The sequence below is a fragment of the Astatotilapia calliptera genome, chromosome 8 (assembly GCF_964374335.1).
Source record: "Astatotilapia calliptera chromosome 8, fAstCal68.1, whole genome shotgun sequence".
Taxonomy (NCBI): domain Eukaryota; kingdom Metazoa; phylum Chordata; class Actinopteri; order Cichliformes; family Cichlidae; genus Astatotilapia; species Astatotilapia calliptera.
The window spans coordinates 17,091,669-17,114,592 of NC_137429.1; the positions used below are offsets into that span (position 1 = coordinate 17,091,669).

The following is a 22,924-nucleotide window of genomic DNA, read 5'->3' on the forward strand; positions in this document are numbered from 1 at the left end:
CAAGAACGCAATCCCAGGTTTCAAGAGCTTCATCTCAATTCCAATGTAGCCTGGCTAAATTAACCAGCCCAGAACACAGATTATCTTTGGGGTTCTTTTAATCTGAATGATAAAGTAAGCGCTCAGAATAAAATAAAAAGGTTGTAAAAATAAAGAAATAAAATTGTTACAGACTTGTTACAGACAGCTTTGTGCACTGGTAACCCACTGCTACTGCAGGTTATTTCCCCAACTTTATCAGCATCTGGATCTCAAGGACATCTAGTGTCATTTTGTGTCTGATATAAACCCATACATAAATAAAACAAACTTAGCAGTGCAAAAATAACTGTAGTGGCTTCTCCTGCTAAGATACAGAGCCAAGATTAAACAGTTAACAAGGTACATTTCCCTCTTACCCACAGAGATAGTATAATACAAGTGTGAACTCAAATACATACAGTGCATTAATTCAGCAGAAAACGGAATATAGATCCCTCTGAGATGAATGGCGAAGTTGGTTGCAGCCACTCCTGGTGCCTTAAACGTTGCACACTTTGCATTCAAAACAGATCACGCAGCGAAAAAAGGCATTGCACACCCACATAACACCAATGCAAGCTAGCACTCCCGTGAATGTCTCTGTAGATCCCCATGATCCCTTGCGCTCTCAGGGGTACCCCAAAAGAAACAGCGCCATCCAGTGGCATGTCCCATAATATCGAACTTCCACCTGGCTACATTCTCCCCTGCTTAAGAGTCAACGTCCCCGGTGACTCAATTGGTATATCTCAACTCATGCACTGCTTCTTTAAAGAGGGCAGTACCCATATTAGTCAATAACTGAGACAGCACCTCAGGGCTCAAGGTGATGGCATGACATGCTGATACAGGGACATGGTAAGGGTTTGAATGCACTCCAGCATTAGCTCTTTTACTCCGACGGGGCACTGGTGTTGGTGTAATGACCCCAATATCCCTGTTGGTTTCAGTAGCAACTGTCTCTGGTGTGGACACCTGCTCAGAGGCAGACGGTGCAGTAACACGAGCATCATCAGTGTTTACAGACTCTGAAACGCCACTGCCTTGAACTGCTTCCGTCTTCACCAGACCCCTGCTCTGCAATTGGGTATGAGGTTTCTCCGAACAACACATACTCAGGATCTGAATCTGAACAGCCTGTTTTCTCTTCTGTCATAGGACCCACTACCACAGGGGATTCATTATTTTTCTTTTTCCTGGGTGCAGGAATTGGGCCAATACAAGGTTAAGGTTAGCTCTGTGAACCCGTTTTACTGGCCCACCCTCCACAGGCTCCACTGCATGTGTGCTGCCCTGGACTTCGACAACCCTATAAACCACAGGGCTCCAGGCGTCTTGAATTTTGTTCCTGCCTTGGGGCCAGTGTCGCAGATAAACTAACTGACCTACTTCAACAGGGGGGCAATAGACCCGGGTTTTGTCCAGCTCAAGCCTTTCTGCTGCTTTCTGCTCCGTGTACTGCCTTGCTCTGTTATGTGCTTCATTTAAGCGCTGCTGATGCACAACCAGCCAGTCATGTCTCTTATCAAGCACCTGCTCCTGCCCCAGTAAAGCATCTACAGGAAGGTGGGGGTGCACTCCAAGCATGAGGTAATACGGCGAGTGACCTGTGGTGGCATGGGGAGTCACATTTTATGCATACAAAGCTGAGGTGGAGGCCCAGGCAGCTGAGATGGAGGCCCAGGCAGGCCTAGGCTAACTAGGCTAATTAGTTGTAGCCAGTCCAAATCACTGATGTTTGAATTAGGTCCAGGATTTAGTTCTAAATCACCAGCCAAAAGTAGCATCAGAACAAGTTTCAGAATCTCCAGCAACAGTTGTGGTATATTTGATTGTTCATGTTTACCTGGGGGTGGTCTAGCATGACCAAAATCCAAGAATCTTGTGAACAAAAGATGTTGACTCCATTTGGCTGGGAAAGTGGTATAATTATCCAGCTTTCTTGGACGTGTCAAACTCCACAGAAGATAAAAATGTATAAAAACAAAAAGACAAGTTGATGTCAAGATCCAGGGGTTTTTAGATGGTTTTTTAGGTGGGTTTTTTGGCAGGACCTGCCAAGCTGTGTGTCTGCACCCTAGCAGCCATCTTGAGAGTTCAACTGGTTCTTGTTATGGATAAAGTGTCTTCTTTTTGTTTCAAAACAGTGGATAACGATTCGCTGATAGCTGCCAACATCTGCAAACAAATATAATTCTATAAAGTTGTTCTACATAGTGTGTAACTCAACCTATAGAGCGTTATTAAATGTATTGCTAATGCAATATATGCAGTATGGCACATTGACTTCCAAGGAAATTTTAGACGTCACTCATCATCAGAAAGGTTGCCGGCCCTTGACAAAGACATTAATCTCAGTTCCAAGAAAGCAATCTCTAATTCCAAAACCATTCTCAGTTCCAGGAATACAATCCCAGATACCAAAAACTGTATCTGAGTTCTAAGAAGTCAATCTCGAATACCATAAAGGTTATCTCAATTCCAAGAACGCAATCCCAGGTTTCAAGAGCTTCATCTCAATTCCAAGAAGTCAATCTCTAATACCATAAAGGTTATCTCAATTCCAAGAACGCAATCCCAGGTTTCAAGAGCTTCATCTCAATTCCAATGTAGCCTGGCTAAATTAACCAGCCCAGAACACAGATTATCTTTGGGGTTCTTTTAATCTGAATGATAAAGTAAGCGCTCAGAATAAAATAAAAAGGTTGTAAAAATAAAGAAATAAAATTGTTACAGACTTGTTACAGACAGCTTTGTGCACTGGTAACCCACTGCTACTGCAGGTTATTTCCCCAACTTTATCAGCATCTGGATCTCAAGGACATCTAGTGTCATTTTGTGTCTGATATAAACCCATACATAAATAAAACAAACTTAGCAGTGCAAAAATAACTGTAGTGGCTTCTCCTGCTAAGATACAGAGCCAAGATTAAACAGTTAACAAGGTACATTTCCCTCTTACCCACAGAGATAGTATAATACAAGTGTGAACTCAAATACATACAGTGCATTAATTCAGCAGAAAACGGAATATAGATCCCTCTGAGATGAATGGCGAAGTTGGTTGCAGCCACTCCTGGTGCCTTAAACGTTGCACACTTTGCATTCAAAACAGATCACGCAGCGAAAAAAGGCATTGCACACCCACATAACACCAATGCAAGCTAGCACTCCCGTGAATGTCTCTGTAGATCCCCATGATCCCTTGCGCTCTCAGGGGTACCCCAAAAGAAACAGCGCCATCCAGTGGCATGTCCCATAATATCGAACTTCCACCTGGCTACATTCTCCCCTGCTTAAGAGTCAACGTCCCCGGTGACTCAATTGGTATATCTCAACTCATGCACTGCTTCTTTAAAGAGGGCAGTACCCATATTAGTCAATAACTGAGACAGCACCTCAGGGCTCAAGGTGATGGCATGACATGCTGATACAGGGACATGGTAAGGGTTTGAATGCACTCCAGTATTAGCTCTTTTACTCCGACGGGGCACTGGTGTTGGTGTAATGACCCCAATATCCCTGTTGGTTTCAGTAGCAACTGTCTCTGGTGTGGACACCTGCTCAGGGGTACCCCAAAGGAAACAGCGCCATCCAGTGGCATATCCCATAATATCGAACTTCCACCTGGCTACACCAAGAAGTCAATCTCTAATACCATAAAGGTTATCTCAATTCCAAGGACAATCCCAGGTTTCAAGAGCTTCATCTCAATTCCAAGAAGTCAATCTCTAATACCATAAAGGTTATCTCAATTCCAAGAACACAATCCCAGGTTTCAAGAGCTTCATCTCAATTCCACGAAGTCAATCTCTAATACCATAAAGGTTATCTCAATTCCAAGAACACAATCCCAGGTTTCAAGAGCTTTATCTCAATTCCACGAAGTCAATCTCTAATACCATAAAGGTTATCTCAATTCCAAGGACAATCCCAGGTTTCAAGAGCTTCATCTCAATTCCAAGAAGTCAATCTCTGTTATGGCATGCATAGGGTCTTTCTCTTCAGCACCCTCTGCTGGTCATAATGGGACTTCTCACCTGCTTTTTTTTTGCTGGGGTTTTTCTGTGTTCCTGTGGGTAGAGGAAACAGGAAGCTGGTCGCTTGTTAGCCTGCAGGATATGTTGTTGCTCTTTAAAACGTTTCTGCCTTGAAGAGTTATTGCTTGTGAGTATTAACCCTTTAGAACCGGTAGGAGCGGACACAAGTCTGGAGAAGTATAATTTGTTAAGTGGTGAGTCCAGTCAGCATTCTATTTATTATAATTACTAATTCTTATGTTTTTTGTTTCATTTTTTTAATCCCAATCAGTAGGGCTTCCAGTTTAGACATACAAATCAACAATTCTTCCAATTTTTTGACTGAAATCTTTAGAGCTTCCACTTATAGAATAAAATTCACTACTTCTTCCAAGATAGTAATAATTATTTCCTCTGCATGCAGCTTATCTTTGGAACTGGTCTCTGTCACAAGCAGAACAATAAGGACGAACAATGTCAGGTATGTACAAGTGTTGGTTCTACATATGTTTGATTTCCTCAGATTCAGTGGTCCCAAATGATATTCCAACGTTTTTATTTAAAAATTCATTGTGCTTCATGCAGTGGAAATACATTTTCAAAATGCTGACAATGAAGCACGCATTGGTCTGAGCCTACAAGATGAGAATCCTATAGGAGAACTTTGCAGGCAAGAGCAGTTTGTATTTGTTATACAGAGATACTTACCACAATAAAAGAATGCATCAACTAACACGTACATCTTATCCTCATAAACGCTTTAGGTGTTCGTGTGGGCAAAGAATGGATCCATTGACCTGTTGGATACACTTACGTCTGCTGCTGCGATCACTTTATTCTCTGCAGTGGTCTTGCTCCTGTTCCACTTCAACAAATACATCCAATTAAACAAATGCACATTAAAAGGAAGTTCAATAAAGTTTATTTCACTTTAAAAACGTTTGTATTCATTCTTGCACTGGGTTAATGGGGGATAGCAAAGTCCAGTTTGTGTAACATTAAGATTTATGTCATTTTTTTTGTAGATTTTTACTCTTATATTTAGCTGTTGGACTACTTAATGCTGACAGGGGTCATTCAGATTCATATTTATGATTAATAATCTTTATCGGTTGTGTGAGTAAGGAGAAAAAAAATGCCCTATTCAATTATTCAATTATCTGTTCCTAATTTATATATATTACTACTACCACTATTACTAATAACAGCAACTTAGATAATAAGCTTTTGTTTATGTGGACATTCATACAACACTTTATTCAATACTACAGAGTCAAAGTTAGATTTTCTTTTTTTTTACAAGGTATACTTTCAAATTTAAAAAAAAAAATCCTAATGCTAGTTGTGCAAATCTTGTTAATTAAGTTAGTTGTATTAGTTATACATAATATGTCTAGTAGGGTCTCCCATAGCAAATTTGTTCTGGGTGAGGGACCAGACAAAGAGCAATTCAGAAGAAACTTATTAGAATATCACTGAGGGAACAGTTTCCCCTTCCCAGGAGAGGGTTATTGGGGTCCCAGCCTGGAGCCAGGCTCGGGAAGGTGCCCAAAGGTGAGCGTCTGGTGGCCGGCTGTTAGTCCATGGGGCCCGGCCGAGCATAGCCTGAAAAGAGGATATGTGCCCCTCCTCTCGCAGGCCCACCACCCGCAGGAGGCGTCATAGGAGTCGTGTGCATGTGTACCGTGTACCAAGCGGCAGCCAAGAGCGGAAGCCCTGGCAGACTGATCCCAAGACTGTCAATTGGGACATGGAATGTCACCTCTCTGGCAGGGAAGGAGCCTCATTTAGTGCGTTAGGTTGAGAGATATCGGCTAAATATAGTTGGGCTCACCTCAACGCAGGGCTTGGGCTCTGGAAACAGTCTCCTGAAGAGGGCCTGGACTCTGTCTCAGTCCAGAGTTGCCTCTGTAAGAAACGGCAGGCTGGGGTGGGTTTTCTAATGTCCCCTCGGCTTGCTGTCTGTACATACCTTACCATGTCACCTTGGACAACACACTGCCAACATTTACACAATATGCGGCCTGTCCCAGGGGGGAGAGAATCTTAGATCTGCTCTACGCTAAGGCCAAGGATGCATACAGCTTCTCTTCTCTCTCCACACTGGTGGTAGGGCTGGGCCATATCATACCATTCATGGTAATACCGGTATAATGTTGGGCAACGATAAGAAAATGAAATATAAAATAGAATATGGGTGAAACACGGATGCGCAGTGCCTTTGTTTTCATATGCACATGACGGAAAAAGCATGGCGGCGACAGAGAATGAGAAAGCGGATCGTTGAATGAAACGGATGAACCAGAACTGGTTTGTAAAAATGCTGCAACTTCAGTGGTGTGGAACTGGTTTAGCTTTTGTCCGTCAGATACACCGAAAAAGCACTATTTTTGGTGGTCATGCTAGCGGGCCGTCGTTATTACCATGTTTTTTGGAAAATACGACGCACTTAGAATGAATCCTTTGATTTTTTTGAAAATTGACAGAGCCCCTTATAATCCCGTGTGCCTTATGTATGAATTCTGGTTGTGTTTACTGACCTCGAAATGAATTTATGTACACGGCGCTCAAAAATCTGTCAAATGTTCAGTACGACTTTGCTAAGCTACGAACCCGCACCGCTTGGTGGACTGTCGAAGCATTACGTAGCCTCGCGGAGTGATACGTACTGTGCTTCAACATAATATTACCATATTGTGTGTGTATAACCTCTTTTTAAGTATTGTGGATATTATACATGGTAATGCTGAGGATATGTCGGCCAATTTCCACTGGAAATGCCTTTTGGCATCAGTTGCTTGTTTAAGTGAAAATACATGTTTTCATACATTTTTAAAATATAAAACATCAATATATGTTTTTTCTAATAAAGTTGTTGAGTTATAAAGTATTTTGTCTATTGTCATTATATCATCAGTTATATCGTTATAAATATTTTTGGTCATATCGCCCTGCTCTACTGGGTCACTCAGATCACAATCTGATTGACCTCATCCCCTGCTTTGTGCCAATTGTGAGGAGAGGACCATCCTGAGAAGCATCAGGAGGTGGTCAGAAGAGGTCTTAGCAGAACTACAGGGCTGTTTTGAGGTACATAATTTTCCTAGGAATTAATAAAGTATTGTGATTCTATTGACTGAAAGCAGATACTGCGATAACATCAAAGTTTCAAAGATTTATTTAACAGCATGCTAGGGGAAACAGGTTTGTGTCCATGATAAAGGAAAAGCAGGCTGGTACAGCAAGTGAGGCACATGAGAAGAAAATTTCACAGTAAAAAGCTAAAAATGGAAAAATACAGAGTCTAGACTTGTAACCACATATAGTGTTGAAGGAATCTGATGACAAGTGGATTGAGAATTTGTCTTTGGAGCAGGGATGTCCAGCCAATGGCCTGGAAAGCTGCCAGTAACAGTGTGCTGAACGTGGCTCAGATGAGGCAGGACCAGACAATGGAATCAGAATCAGAATCAGAAAGGGGTTTATTGCCAAATGTTGAGCAGGTTTACAACATTAGGAAATTGCTGCGGTGCTTCAGTGCAAACATACTGTTATAAAAAAATATAAAAATAAGAATAAGAATTAAAAGTGCTAAGTAGATAGATATATACATGATATATACATGAGTGCAGGTGGTGATCAGTGCCAAACATGGGGTGATGCAGTGAACACAGCGTAGGGTCATGTGTTAGTGGTGGGAACAGTCATACGGTTATTGTTCATGTGTCCAACAGCAGAGGGGAAGAAACTGTTCTTATGGCGAGAGGTTCTGGTGCGAATGGACCGGAGCCTCCTGCCTGAGGGGAGCAGGTCAAACAGACTGTGTCCAGGGTGAGAAGGGTCAGCTGTGATCCGAGCTGCACGCCCCAGTGTCCTGGAGGTGTACAGGTCCTGCAGAGATGGGAGTCTGCAGCCAATCACCTTCTCAGCAGAGCGCACAACACGCTGCAGTGTCTGTTTGTCTCTGATAGTGGCTCCAGCGTACCACACGGTGATGGAGGAGGTGAGGATGGACTCGATGATTGCAGTGTAGAATTGCATCATCGTCCGTGTTGGCAGGTTGAATTTCTTCAGCTGCCTCAGGAAGTACATCCTCTGCTGGGCTTTCTTAATGGCGGAGGTGATGGTGGGCTCCCACTTCAGGTCCTGGATGATGGTGGTACCCAGGAAGTGGAATGAGTCCACAGAGGTGATGGGGGTGTCAGACAGGATGATGGGGGGGAGTGGAGCTGTGTGCTTCCTGAAGTCCACAATAATCTCCACTGTCTTCTGGGCATTCAGCACCAGGTTGTTGTGGCTGCACCAGGACACCAGACGTTCAACCTCCCTCCTGTAGGCAGACTCATCCCCGTCCGAGATGAGTCCAATAATGGTGGTGTCATCTGCAAACTTGATTAGCTTGACAGACTGGTGGGTGGAGGTGCAGCAGTTGGTGTACAGGGAGAAGAGCAGAGGAGAAAGAACACAGCCCTGAGGGGAGCCGGTGCTGATGGTCCGGGAGTCCGAGACATTCTTTCCCAGCCTCACATGCTGCTTCCTGTCCGTCAGGAAGTCAGTGATCCACCGGCAGATGGGATCAGGCACATTCATCTGGGAAAGCTTGCCTCGGAGATGGTCTGGAAGGATGGTGTTGAAGGCAGAGCTGAAGTCCACAAACAGGATCCTGGCGTAGGTTCCTGGGGAGTCCAGATGCTGCAGGATGAAGTGTAGGGCCATGTTGATGGCGTCGTCTACAGACCTGTTGGCTCTATATGCAAACTGCAGGGGGTCCAGGAGGGGGGCCGTGAGGGTCTTGAGATAGGAGAGAACCAGGCGCTCAAATGACTTCATGACCACAGATGTCAGAGCCACGGGTCTGTAGTCATTTAGTCCAGTGATACTAGGTTTCTTGGGGACAGGGATCATGGTAGAGGACTTGAAGCAGGCAGGCACATGACATGCCTGCAGTGAGGAGTTGAAAATGCCAGAAAACACTGGGGCCAGCTCGTTTGCACAGTGTCTGAGGGTGGCAGGAGACACACCGTCTGGGCCGGGAGCTTTTCGAGCATTCAGACTCATAAACTGCTTCCTCACATCTGCTTCATGAATATGAAGAGTTGTGGTGGGAGGAGGTGGTGTGAAATCCTCTTTTGTGTGGGGTGAGGAGGGGGGTGTTGTAGGTGAAGTGTTTGAAGGTGGTGATGGCTCTGTGGAGGGGGGAGAGGTGGGGGAATTAGTGTCCAAAGTGTCTCTATTGTTGGGGCCGTTGGAGGTGTGAAGGCTGCCTGATGGCTCGTCAAAACGGCAGTAAAAGTCGTTGAGGGTGTTGGCCAAGAGCAAGTCATCAGTGGAGTGGGGGGTTTTAGGCTTGTAGTTGGTGATATTCCTAAAACCTTTCCACACAGAGGCCGAGTCATTCTCTGAGATCTGCTGCTGCATCTTCTCAGAGTGCTGGTGTTTAGTCCACTTCTTTAGTGAACCTGTACTTGGCCTCTCTGTAGCAGTCCCTGTCTCCGCTTCTGAACGCCTTTCTCTTTTCCAGCCACAGCTTTTTGAGTTTAGGAGTAAACCAGGGTTTGTCATTGTTATAACTCACCCTGGTGCGTGATGGCACAATGCTGTCCTCACAGAAGTGGATATAGGAGGTGACAGTGTCCGTAAACTCGTCCAAGCTGTTAGAAGCAGCCTTCATTGTGTCCCAGTCTGTATACTCCAAACACGTGCGAAGCTCCTCCACAGCCTCGTTGCTCCACAGTTTTTTGGTCCTCACGACAGGTTTGGAGAGCTTCAGCCTCTGTCTGTACGCGGGGATCAGGTGGATCATAATGTAGTCAGAAAGTCCGAGTGAAGCGCGGGGCACCGCACGATAGGCCCCGCTGATCGTGCTGTAACAGTGGTCTAATGTCCTCTCCTCTCTGGTCGGGCATTTAATATACTGCTTGTATTTGGGAAGCTCATGGCTCAGATTGGCTTTGTTAAAGTCCCCAAGAGCAATGATGAGAGAGTCCGGGAATGTCCGCTCCATGTGCAGTATCTGCTCCGTGAGTGCGCACTGAGATGCCTGCGCATCCACATCTGGCGGGATGTAAACAGCGGCCAGGATGAATGAAGCAAACTCCCGTGGAGAATAAAACGGTTTGCAGTGAATAAAAAGGTATTCCAGAGAGGAAGAGCAGTGCTGAGCAATCACTGTTACGTCTGTGCACCAGCCACTATTAATGTAGAAGCAGACACCTCCACCTTTGGTCTTACCAGAGAGAGAGGCCTGCCGGTCCGTGCGCAGCAGATGAAAGCTCTCCAGCTTTAGCGCGCAGTCCGGGATGTCCTCACAAAGCCACGTCTCCGTAAAACATAAGACACAGGAGGAGGCAAAGTCTCTGTTCATGCTTCTCATCAGGGCCAGTTCGTCTAACTTATTCCTGAGTGAGCGTACATTGGAAAGGAAGATCCCAGGAAGAGCAGTTCGCAGTCCACGTCTCCTCAGACGCACAAGTGCGCCGGCTCGCTTACCTCTCTTTCGGCGTCTCACTTTCCTGATCAGAGTCTGCAGTAAATCTGCCGCAGATGCGACAAATATTGGAAGTAAATCCACAGGTGTTGTAGTCCTGTGGTTAAGAAGCTCTTCTCTGGTGTAAGAATATCCAGAGGAGTGCCCACACACAGAAGTTATGCACAAAAACAAGACAGAAGTAACGCACCGAAGCACCAGGGCATCCATACGCGGCGCCATCTTGGATCTTACATGGAGTAACAACAACAGGCGATGTGGCCGTCACACACGTTTGAGCCGGTGGCGGTGCTGCAGGCGACAGCATGGGACCTGCAGATGGTGGCTGAAAGGACTCACCAGAGTTATCAGCGGACACAAGGTGCTGAAGCAGTTCCTCAGATCCTTCAGCAGGGACTGAAGATGTATGGAGCATCTCCTCAGGTCCCCCAGAAGAGGCAGAAGATAGCTGAACATAGGACCCTCCAGCAGAGGCAGATGGCTGAACGGGCCCCTGGGACCCTCTAACAGGTACAGAAGATGGCTGAATGGGCCCTTTGGACCATCCAGCGGGAACAGGAGACAGTTGAACAGGCCCCTCAGATCATTCAGCAGAGGCAGATGGCTAAATGGGCCCCTCAGACCCTCTAGCAGGTACAGAAGATGGCTAAACGGGCCCTTTGGACCATCCAGCGGGAACAGAAGATGGCTGAATGGGCCCCTCAGACCCTTCAGTGGAGCCAGAAGACCTTTTGTACCAGTAGACAAAAGGAAGTGTTAGCCATGCTCTCCAGAGCCCCCAACAGACAGAAGGAAGTGCTTGCCAGGCTCTCCTGGGAGCCACGGAGTGCTGGATTAGCTCACCTGAGTCACCAGCAGGAGCAGATGCAGGGCCAGTAGGTGTGGGGACCCCTGGCTGTATAGCTAGCTGAATTGATGGTTGAGTGGATGACTGAACTGATGACTGTACTGACTGTTGAGTTAATACCTAAACTAATGATTGAACCATAAGCTGCTTTAATGATTGAACTGCACACTGGGGATGTAGCTGAACCACAGACAACAGAGTAGGTAACTGACCTGCAGGCTGCGCTAAAGTGCTAAGAGCAGGAGACTGGGCTGGCACTGGAACACGAGCCCAAGCTGGCGACTGAACTGCAGACAGCTGAGCAGCAGGTGAGTGAGCTGAAGACTGAACCGACGGCAACACTGGAGACTGAACCGATGAAAATACAGACAGCAGGGCTGCACACTGGGGAGATGATGGAGGCTGAAGTAGGAGCTGAGTAGGATCACACATTGACAAATGACCAGGCTCAACGAAAAAAGGTTTTAGTGAAATCAGCTCACTGTTCAGAGTGAGCAGATGCAGGTGGACAGCAGTCCCTTAAATCTTTAAAGCCAGAGCTGACAGTCTCAGGTATGGTTTCAGAAAAGGGAGTCTCTGTGATCATAGGTAAAAATCAGGGAGCCACCGTTATTACCATTAGGCATACGAAAAACAGCCCCAGAATAAACAGTCCGAATTTCTGAAAAAACAGAAAAAAGTATCTCTTTCACTCACCACATCTTGCTGCTCTGAAGTCCCAAAACCCTGCTGTGGAGAGACGTGCTGGCAGCGCGGCTCTTATTTCTTCTCGGAGGTGGCTCCGACGGGCCAGGCATCTCCACGTCCAGCTGGTCCGTACTTCCACAGCTGCGGCGACAGAGGTGTGGAGTTGTTATAGAGGACCCAAAATGCAGGCACGGCTTAGATACAAGGGAGTTTTATTCAGGTTAGGTGCAAACAGAGGTGGAGAGGGCATAAACAGAAACTAAGGATAACATACTGAGAAAATTAATAAAACTGAAAACCTGAAAACTTAAAACGTATGGCAGAAACACAAGAAGACTCGGGGAGACAACACAGACAGTGCCACGAGGAGCATGAGGGAGACACGGCTGAACCTAATTGACATGACGAGACGAGGAGAACTGAATGCACTGACATAAGACACAGACCTTCACAATAAAACAGGTAATATACACTGACAGAACTAAGAGACATGACATGCAGAAGGGACACACAGATAGGGATGACTTAACACTAAACTGAGAAAAATCATAACCCAAAACCAAAGAACTAGAAAACCACAACCAGAATATATAGCATTAATAATAACAGACACAAAATGCTGGGTCAGATGAACCAGGACCATGACAGGTGATTGATTACACAAAGTCAGAGGTAAACTCAATTCAGTTTTGTGTATATAATGCCAAGTGACACAAACATTTCCTTTGAGCTGCCTAATAATTTAAGGTAAAGACCCTTACAATAATACAAAGAAAACTGAGTATGAGCAAAGGGTTTGATGACAGCTGCAAGGAAAACCTCCCTTTTAACAGGAGAAACCTCCAGCAGTACCATGCCCAGGAAGGGTCTGCCATCTACCGTGACCAACTGCAAGACAGGATGAAGCCTCACTGTGAAAGACAGCCAGAAATTAATAATGACTAATATTCAAAATGCAAAGAGGTGTATATACACATAGCAATTGAAAAAAGAAGATAGAAAAAGAAACACTCTACGCTTCTCTTGAGCCTAACTTAAAAGCCTTTCTATGATTGAGGGTTTAGAAGAGCATTTCCAAACTATTTAAGCTGTATAAGATATAAACTGTTCCATTAGGTCATTAATATTGGCTTTTTCAAATGAAAGAAACTATTTTCACAGGATTGCCTTAATTTCCTTTGAAAGTCATTTGACTACTAGGATGTAATTTCATTATCAGAATTCACCTGCCTGACATCCTACTCTGATCCACAGCCCTCTCAACCTCCTAACCTCAAAGAATTTTTATAAATTTCCATAAGTTACATTGACTTGCACTGAGAGCCATTCCATAATCAGAATCAGAATGACAGAAACCAGTGTTTAATTTCCTAATCAGAAGAATCAGGATTCTGTCGAGGCCCAAATCAGTCTTGGACAGTGTCGCGGGGTCCTCTCCTAAACTTCTCCCAAACAAATGCAGGCGTAGTCGGAAAGCATTCAGTGTGGATAATTTATTTATTTTGCCGGCCTCCCAGGTGCACAAAAAGTTATTTACAAAGAAAATAGAACTGACTTAAGTCAGCACAAACAAACATCTATATACAAAACACAGTCTGCATGTTACCCTCTCTGTAACAGCTCACTGGAAAAAAGACAACAGGTGGGCCCTGACCGCCTTCTCTTATACCCCATAGCCCCTCCCACTAGGCGTAATAGTCATCTCTTTATTATTTCTTTTATCAAACCGTCTTTCCCCCTCAGCTTATTTCCTGCTGTAGTCCTACAATACATATATGTATATACAGACATTTATGGCCACTTCCAGGCAGCCTACAGTGTTTCACAATAACACCAAACAAAAAACCAAAAGAATAATGCAGTTCACGTGACCCTTCAAGCGTGTGCGAACCCCGGATTTAAACCCCGGAACACCATACCATCGGCTTGCATAACCCCCCGTATAATCGGCGATCACAGCGAGTCTCCACGACCGGCTTTATTGAAGGTAAGTGGGAACATATGTTGGCCACCCTCTGCGCTGCTCAAAATATACCTCTCACCCTTTTTGTTTATCTGCCGGGTCGACGAAAAGCCGCGCCGCCACGGTAATTGTAGAAACTAATGGTGGTGGTGCGTGTATGCGCCCAGATCAGCTGTCTGCGGCTCGGGATGGTGTAACTCCGTCACATCATCCCCTTCCACCCGGAGGTTGGCGTTGTGCGGCAACCTGGAGAGATAATCTGCCACTACATTGAGCTTGCCTGGTCTGTGACGGATGATGAATCTGAAAGGCTGCAGTGAAAGGTACCAGCGTGTCAGTCGGCTGTTATGGTCCTTCATGGAATGGATCCAGGTGAGCGCTCGATGATCAGTTTCCAGCTCAAACTCTCTTCCAAGTAAATAATACCTGAGTTTCTCCAGTGCCCACTTAATAGCCAAGGCCTCCTTCTCCACCGTTGAGTAGTTGGTCTCCCGTGGCAGCAGCTTGCGGCTTAGGTATAGGTCCGGATGCTCATCTCCCCTTGGGCCAGGACTGCTCCCAGGCCGCTTTTGGAGGCATCCACCTGGACCAGAAATCTCTTCCGGAAGTCTGGGCTCCTGAGAACTGGGGTCGTACACAGGCAGGTTTTCAGCATTTTGAAGGCTTGTTCACATTCCGCTGTCCATATGACAGGATTCCGTTGGTCTTTGCTGGTCAACGCAGTAAGAGGGGCCGCAATAGTTGCAAACTGGGGCACAAATCTTCGGTACCAGCCCCAGGAAAGACCGGACTTCCTTTTTGGTGCGAGGCCGAGGGCAGTTCTGGATAGCTTCCACTTTATCCAACTGCGGGCGCACCTCACCTCTGCCCACTTGGTAGCCAAGGTAGCGGGTCTCCTGCCGTGCCCACTCACATTTAGAGGGGTTGAGGACTTCTTCCCAGGACTTCGGACAGGTGCTGCAGATGCTCCTCCCAGGTGTTGCTGAAGATCACTACATCATCCAGGTAGGCGGCACTATAGGGGTCACACCCCTGTAGTAATTTGTCCATCAGCCTTTGAAAGGTGGCCGGTGCCCCATGTAGGCCAAATGGCATCACTGTGAACTGGAACAGGCCGGCAGGGGTCCTGAAGGCGGTGTACGGTCGAGAAGACTCCTCCAGTGGCACTTGCCAGTAACCTTTACACAGATCCAAGGTGGTGATGTACCTGGCCGCTCCGATCTTCTCCAGCAAGTCCTCGATTCGAGGCATGGGGTAGGCATCAAACTCTGAAATGGAATTTAGCTTCCGGAAATCAATGCAGATGCGTAGGGAGCCATCCTTCTTGAAGATGATGACCACCGGGCTACACCACTCTGAGCAGGATGGCTCTATCACCCCAAGCTCCAGCATCTTCTCCACCTCCTGTCGCAGTTTATCCACTAAGTGTTGTGGAATCCGGTATGGCCGTTGGCGGATGGGATGTCCCTCCTTTAGGCGTATCACATGTTCGACAAGGGTGGTCCTGCCGGGGTTAACTGAACACAGAGATGGAGTCTCCCGAAGGATTTGGAGTAGCTCAGCCGCCTGCTGTGGGGTAAGATGAGTCAGCACCGGAGACATTGGATCGGCTCCCTGCTCGGGTTCTGTCTTCCCTTCTCTTGGCCCTTCTCTTGCCATCAGAGCTTTCGCAGGGGCCTGGTGGGGACGCTCTTCCCATTCTTTCAGGAGATTCACATGGTAAGTCTGCTTCTGTTTTCTCTTTTCAGGATGATGAATCTCATAGGTCACTGGCCCCATTCTGCGACGAATTGTGTATGGCCCTTGCCATTTCGCCAGCAGTTTACTGTCGGCTGAGGGGAGAAGTAACAACACCTTTTGACCAGGTTGAAATTCACGTTGCCAGGCCTGTTGGTCATACCAGGTCTTCTGGCTTCGTTGAGCGTCTCGCAGGTTGACCTCGGCCTCTTCATGGTATCTCCCCAACCGATCTCTCATTTCCAGCACAAATTGCACCACTCCTTTCTCATTTGAAGCAGAAGCAGGAGACTCCCAACCCTTCCAGAGGAGATCCAACGGCCCCTGCACATCCCAACCATAGAGTAGCTCGAATGGTGAGAAACCAGTGGAAGCCTGGGGAACTTCTCTGTACGCAAACAGCAGGAAGGGTAGCCACTGGTCCCAGTCTTTCCCAGTGTCTGACACAAACTTCTGCAACATCCTCTTCAAAGTTTGGTTGAACCTTTCCACCAACCCATCTGTCTGTGGATGGTAAGGTGACGTCCTGATGGCAGAGATGCCTAGCTGATTGTGGAAGAGCTGCATCAACCTAGAGGTAAAGTTAGTCCCTTGGTCGGTCAAAATCTCATCTGGTATCCCCACCCGGGAGAACAGCTGTACCAGTGCACGCAGAACATTGGGTGCCATGAGCGCACGCAGGGGGAAAGCTTCTGGGAAATGAGTCGCATAATCACACACCACCAAAATGTACTGATGACCCCGACTACTTTTTACCAGAGGACCCACAATGTCCATAGCTATCCTACGGAAGGGGGTGGAGATGACCGGAAGTGGCTGTACCAGGGCCCTGTCAGACTTGCGAGCTGGACATGTTTTCTCGCAGATGAAGCACAACCGTCCCTCAATTCAGTCAGTTCATGAATGTAACAGGAAAACAACAGGTGGAGTAGTTCAGTCTCGTACTGGACCGTAAAATAAACTTACTCCACTACAACATTCGTCGCGCGTATTATTTGGTGTGGGACCGTATTTATCTTAGTTTGTTATCTTTATAATCAAACTCTTTTATTCCCTTACAGTCAACACATGACAGGAATAAGATTCCTTCAAAACCCTCTAAACGTAACTGCTCATTCGAACGTCACTTAGTTTTAACAAAAACTGCCTGAACGTAACTATTCACTTGAGCGTCACTTAGTCTTGACTCAAAACTGTCTGAACGTGACTACCCACTCAAGTGTCACTTAGTTTTAACTCTCTTACGGTCCTCACAACGTTTTAACGGGCGATTTGTGCAGTGTACTATATTCACCTTATTGTGGCGCAGCGTTGTTATCCGGTTTCATCGAATCCCACTGCCGTGACCTGTGTAAGACGCTGACCAGGGACCGAATTCACGCTCCTGGGTTTTTCCTTACTGTGCACAGCTTTTTCAGCGCAGGCGTATCACGACGTCAGGATCCGATGTCACCAGGCAGTGGAAAACTGTACGATATAAATATATATATCTGTATGTTATCCGACTCGAAGGACCAATTAAATGTTAAGGGTAAGGGTTAACATTATTCAACACAAAATAAGAGAATAAAGACACTGTCACACGAGAATTCAATATTAACGTGCAGCACGGGTGAGGACACGGAAGTGACCCACACACGAGGTGCAGTTGTGCGCTTTATTTAAAGGGAGAAATAGGTTACATCACATTTCCTGTTATTCAGGGCGCTGCTGGTGTGTCAGCAGGTCAGCATGTTTTACTTCCTCAAAGAAAATATAGTGTATGGAAACAGAGAAGTTTGTGGCTGTCTGTTTCCTGTGCAGCTGGTTAACGGATGGGTCAGTAAAGCGAGTGGAAAATAACTTCAGTATGAGAGTACTTCGAGTTCAGCTCAAAAGAGGAATGCAGGCATAAATCATTTGAAAACATGTTAAAACCCTTTTACAAACTACCTTAATAAAAGATTAAAGAGTTAAAGTAGTGTTATTTTGCAATCTGTGTAGTGTTAATTTAACCCAGTTTGGTGAGTTAAAATTGACTCAGACATGGTGTTAATAATAATTTGCTCAGTGTTAATTTAACCCGGTTTTAAGAGTTAAAAATTAACTCAGACATGGTGTTAATAAAAATTTGCTCAGTGTTAATTTAACCCAGTTTTAAGAGTTAAAGAAGGAACTCTGATAAAGTGTTAAATAATTAACTATTTTGAAAATGTTAATTCAACTCTGTGTTACACCCCGGCCTAGGCAACCAGCGTGCAACACAGAAAAAAATTAAAATAGGGGGAAAAAAAATTAAAAAAAACCTACTACGGTTCTCCACAAAAATCCCAAAACGAAACTATCGACAACTATTTACATCAAAGCCAAAATAAGACATTTATTTACATCAAAACACCAAACTATTTACAACGGGGGGGGGGGGAATCGCGACATGACAAACTGAAACACAGGGCTTAAATACATAGAGGGAGCAATCAGGGAATGGACAACAGGAGGGAAACACAGCTGGGGCAAATCAGAACTGACGAGACAAGGAAGCGTAAACTGAACGCACTGAGATAAGACAGACTTTCAAAGTAAAGCAGGCACTGACAACACCGAATCGTGACACTGTAGAGCAGGGCTGCCCAATCCCAGTCCTCGAGAGCTACTATCCTGCAGCTTTTAGATGCATCCCTACTCCAACACAGCTGAATCAAATGGTTTGATTACCTCTTCAGCATGCCATCGTGTTTGGCAAAGGCCTGATAACAAGCCATTCATTTGATTCGGGTGTGTGGGAACAAGGATGCATCTAAAAGCTGCAGGACGGTAGCTCTCGAGGACCGGGATTGGGCACCCCCGCTGTAGAGTGTGGAGCTGCGTAAACCCTGAAAAAAATGTTAAAATCGACTCTGTGTTGATTCAACGCTACGGTTTTTGCCGTGTAATCCAAAAGATGAAATGCTTTTGAGATTTTTTTTTTTAACAAATGTGATATTTTGAAATTGTTGGAATTTCTTCCAGATGAGTGATATTATCCCCTTGCCACCCCTAGTTAAGGTCAGGAATAAGGTTATGGTCAGGGCTAGGGATAAGGTTAGGTTTAGGGCTGGAATACAGGGCTGGAACGTCTATTACCGCGGGAGCGTCATTGCACTGGATTCCAGCCATAACCCGCCGCGTACCCTAAGAACGCCGAAGGTCTCCTTTCGCGTTCCTCAGGAACGCCGCGGGACGAGACAAAACGTCGACATGTTACGCCTCGGGAGTGAGAACGCTCTGTCCTCCTCTGAATCATAGAGATGTTCAGTGGCAAACTTCAAATGAGCCCTTACATGTATGTTCTTGAGCAGGGGGACCTTGCGGGTGACTATGGTCACAGCTGCTTTGAGATCATTGATAAATTCTTCCCGAGTAATGTAAGCCAGTGTTCCACACTGTTCTCATTCCACACTGATCTCACTTTTCTCATTATCATTGAAGCTCCACGAGGTGAGATTATGCGTGGTGCTCCAGGCTGAGGGAGATTGGCAGTTATATTATGGTTCATCTATTTGCGAATAATCACGCCAACTGTTGTCACCTTTTCACCCAGCTAAACGCGATGGTCTTGGAGCCCATTCCAGGCTTGTGTATGTCCACAATCTTGTCCTGGAAAGCTCTTTGGTCTTGGCCATGGTGCAAAGTTTGGAATATGGATAGACTGAGTGCGTCTATGGACAGATGTCTTTTATACAGGTAACAAGTTGAGAAGGCTTCCAATGTCAGCTCATTACCTGTATAAAAGACACCAGATATCTTGCTGATTGATAGGGGATCGAAAAAGTACTTCACTCATGAAAATGAAAATTAATTAATAACTTTTTTAAATGATTTTTTTTTAAATTTTTTTGGTTTTTGTTCAGTCTCTCACTATTCAAATAAACCTACCATTGAACTTATAGACTGAACATTTCTTTGTTAGTGGCCAAACATGATAATTTTTCCCTGACTGTATAAACAGCCATACATAGACATGAAGTAGGTGCATATTAAATACACCAACTCATGCTGACTCCCTTTTACAAAACTGGCACAAATGTCTCAGACAGTTGAGACATTTCACAGGAAGTCAGGCGAAAAGCAGAAATGCACACTGTATTTTTAGATTTTTCTGCTTTTTTACGCAGAGGTTTCACTTTCTGTCCATAATGAGGTTAAATGTTTTTGACAATGTCAATCCATTAGTATGAAAACAAATTGACACTATATATAAAATAAGCCTTTTTTTCCTTTTTACAATTTGAAGTGAAAAGTTCAAGTGAAAATGTTTTTTCTGAGTATAACAATATTTTAGCAAATAATTTTGTTTCACATCTGCATATAAGAACTTAAGCTAGACAAAAGGTTTTATAGGCTATTGACTATTTTAATTAGTGCCAAGAAGGTTATGTTTTTTGTAGCATATGTGTGCATGTTCATGCATGCACGTCATTCTGTCTGTAAACAAAATAGCTCAAAACTTTTAAAATTAATTCCAATAAAACTTTGCAGGGATGTAAAGTTGGGTCATGCCAATGATCCATTAAAATTTGGCTTACATTCATCAAGGTCTTGAAGGTCAACTTAATGATTGATCTGTCAAAAACTGACAAAAAGCCTTATAAATGGGATTCTTACAAGTGTGGTGTGCAATGTCAACACATAGAATGTACTATTAAGATAAATACCTTTATTAGATAGATACCTTTATTAGTCCCACAAGGGGAAACTTCATGTTAAGGCTGCCGACCTATTGCACGCAATGGTGGCGCCATCTTACCCTCCGACCATACATACATTACACAAAAACATCACATGGGGAAGACAGGTCAGAGAGGTATAACAGAAGATTTACAATATGATGTCGTGTTTGACCTCTGACCTCTACTTCAAGATCAATAGATTAATCTGAAAGTCAAAGTGATATTAATGATATATAGAGCTATTTTAAACATATGCTTCTTATTGCCTGTGTTGTATATAGGCATATAGGGAATGCTGTTTAAGATTCTCATTATCACAGGGGAACACCCAGGCGTTTCCAGCGAAGGTGAGAAGTCTTGTTATGCTGCTGAAGTTGTGGCTGAGGTGTGAGTTGAAGATCTCACAGACAGGGGTCTCTGCCAGTATCCTCCTGTGCCACCTCAGCAAAACAGGTGGTTATCTATTGACAGCTCAGCTCCTCTCTTCACCAGAGTGTCCAAAACATAAAGCCTTAAATCTGATGATACAATTGCAAAATCGATCATTGACATGCAGCCTAGGGTGTTCTGGTGCTACTTGCTCTTATGGACATCCATATGTTCAAACATGGTGTTCATTATGGATAGACTGTGATTTGCACAGAAGTCCAATAACAGAACACTTGAGTTCAAATCATGCAGGCCTCACAGTCATACTCCTCAGGGTCTGACTGTCATTACCCACATAAGCACTGAAGTCTACCAGAAGGATGACTGTTGGGTCTGGGCTTCCACAGGCCCCGCTGGTTTAGAAACTTATTCTCGTTAACAACAAAAACAAGACGAACATCTTTTACTTGCTAGCAAGGGAGGCCCCGGTCGGTTTCTCAGAAAAGCACTCTGAATCCAACCACAGACTGACCCCACCATAGGCCTCCGCTTGTCACCTTTTATTGAAAACAGTTACAGTACACACAAGCACCTCCCATTGTAAAACCCCTCCAATGGTTACAAAAGACAAGGCACTATGTATGTATGTGTGTGCACGTGTAAGCACGTATGTGCATGTGTATGCATGTGCAAGAATGTGTGTGTGTGTGTGTGTGTGTGTATGTATGTGAGTATGTGTGTTTGTGTTTGGGGGTGCGTTTGTGTGACCTCCTGCCCACAAAAGGATCATAAATGCAGGAAGTTTACTAAGCAACAAACAGAATCTTTAGATAGGATGTGCCTAATAAAACACTTCAGCCTCCCCCACCAACAAACTGGCTGGAGAGGTGGTCAGAGACAAAGGAATGTCTTTGATCCTGCTGCTTGAACTAAGACTTACAAATTTAAGTAACACAATGACATTTAACAATTTGACTCCAACAATGACTGAGTCACAAGATAGAGTTCCCTCAAACACCCCTCGGAGTGACACCAAGAAGAGTACTCAGAACTGTCATTTGGGGCATAAGTACACAGGACAGTAAGGACCTGTTCTCTGGCCTGAAGGTGCAGGGAAAAATAAACATGTGCAAGCTCCACCATACAGTATAGACAGCAGGCATACAATTATTGCCATCCCAGCCCACCTCCTCTCATCAAGGGAAACTCCAGACTCAAAAAGAATTCAAGCCCTCTCCAGAAGACTGGCTCCAGATCCAAAGTCACGCATTAAGATGAGCCCAACTATATCTAGCTGGTATCTCTAAACCTCCTGCACTAGCTCAAAGTACTTCCCTACCAGAGAGATGACGTCCATGTCCAAATCACCACCCTTGATATACAGGGATTGGTCTGCCAAAGCCTTTGGCTTTAGTCTTTCCAACACACATTGCAGGAAGTGGACCTATCCGGTCTTTAAGTGATGACGTGATGAATCCTGCTATCAGGCCCAAACTACTCTGCGTTTAATAAGGCTGTTTTGTATTTAACATGTTTTAATGCTTTGTATCTTGTTCTATTTAATCTCAACAAGCCCCTAAAAACAGTCAGTGATCACTGTTGGCCTCTGTGGGTTTTTATTGCCGCTAATCATTTTAAAACTCAGTTTTTAAAACCTTACAATGTAACTACAGCTCAGCCCATGTGGCAGTATATTAATGACTAACCTTGTATTGTGGATGGGTTATCTCATTTGTTCTCCTGACTGAAGTTTGGTCCGTTTACAGCATTTTGCCATGTGATTGCATTTGTCCCTAACGTTTGGGAACCCTCATGTTAACTTTTATAGAGTGGAAAAAAGTTAGCATTCATTTTCCAGCTTCACTGTTTATATTATGCTAACATAGTTGTGTCGCTAGCGATCACGTAGCACATCATTATATACCAGCTAGCCAACCTTCAGTGACCCTACAAATGTCACTGCTGTTTGCTTTCCTGTCTTCATTTATGTTGGAAGTGATAGCAGAGCTGTACGTCTTAATTTGTTTTGGAAATCCCCAAATCAGAACATGGTATATTATATACCATACCATACCATATTATATATGGAAACTAGCAAGCTAACTC

General features: G+C 44.8%; 1 long non-coding RNA gene across 1 annotated transcript; it reads left to right on the forward strand.

The window, feature by feature from the left end:
• Positions 1-4,075: 4,075 nt before the first annotated feature.
• LOC113029705 (uncharacterized) lies at positions 4,076-4,711 on the forward strand. Its single transcript, XR_003273474.2, has 3 exons — positions 4,076-4,255; positions 4,465-4,521; positions 4,626-4,711. It is a non-coding gene; the product is annotated as an uncharacterized LOC113029705 (long non-coding RNA).
• Positions 4,712-22,924: the final 18,213 nt, after the last annotated feature.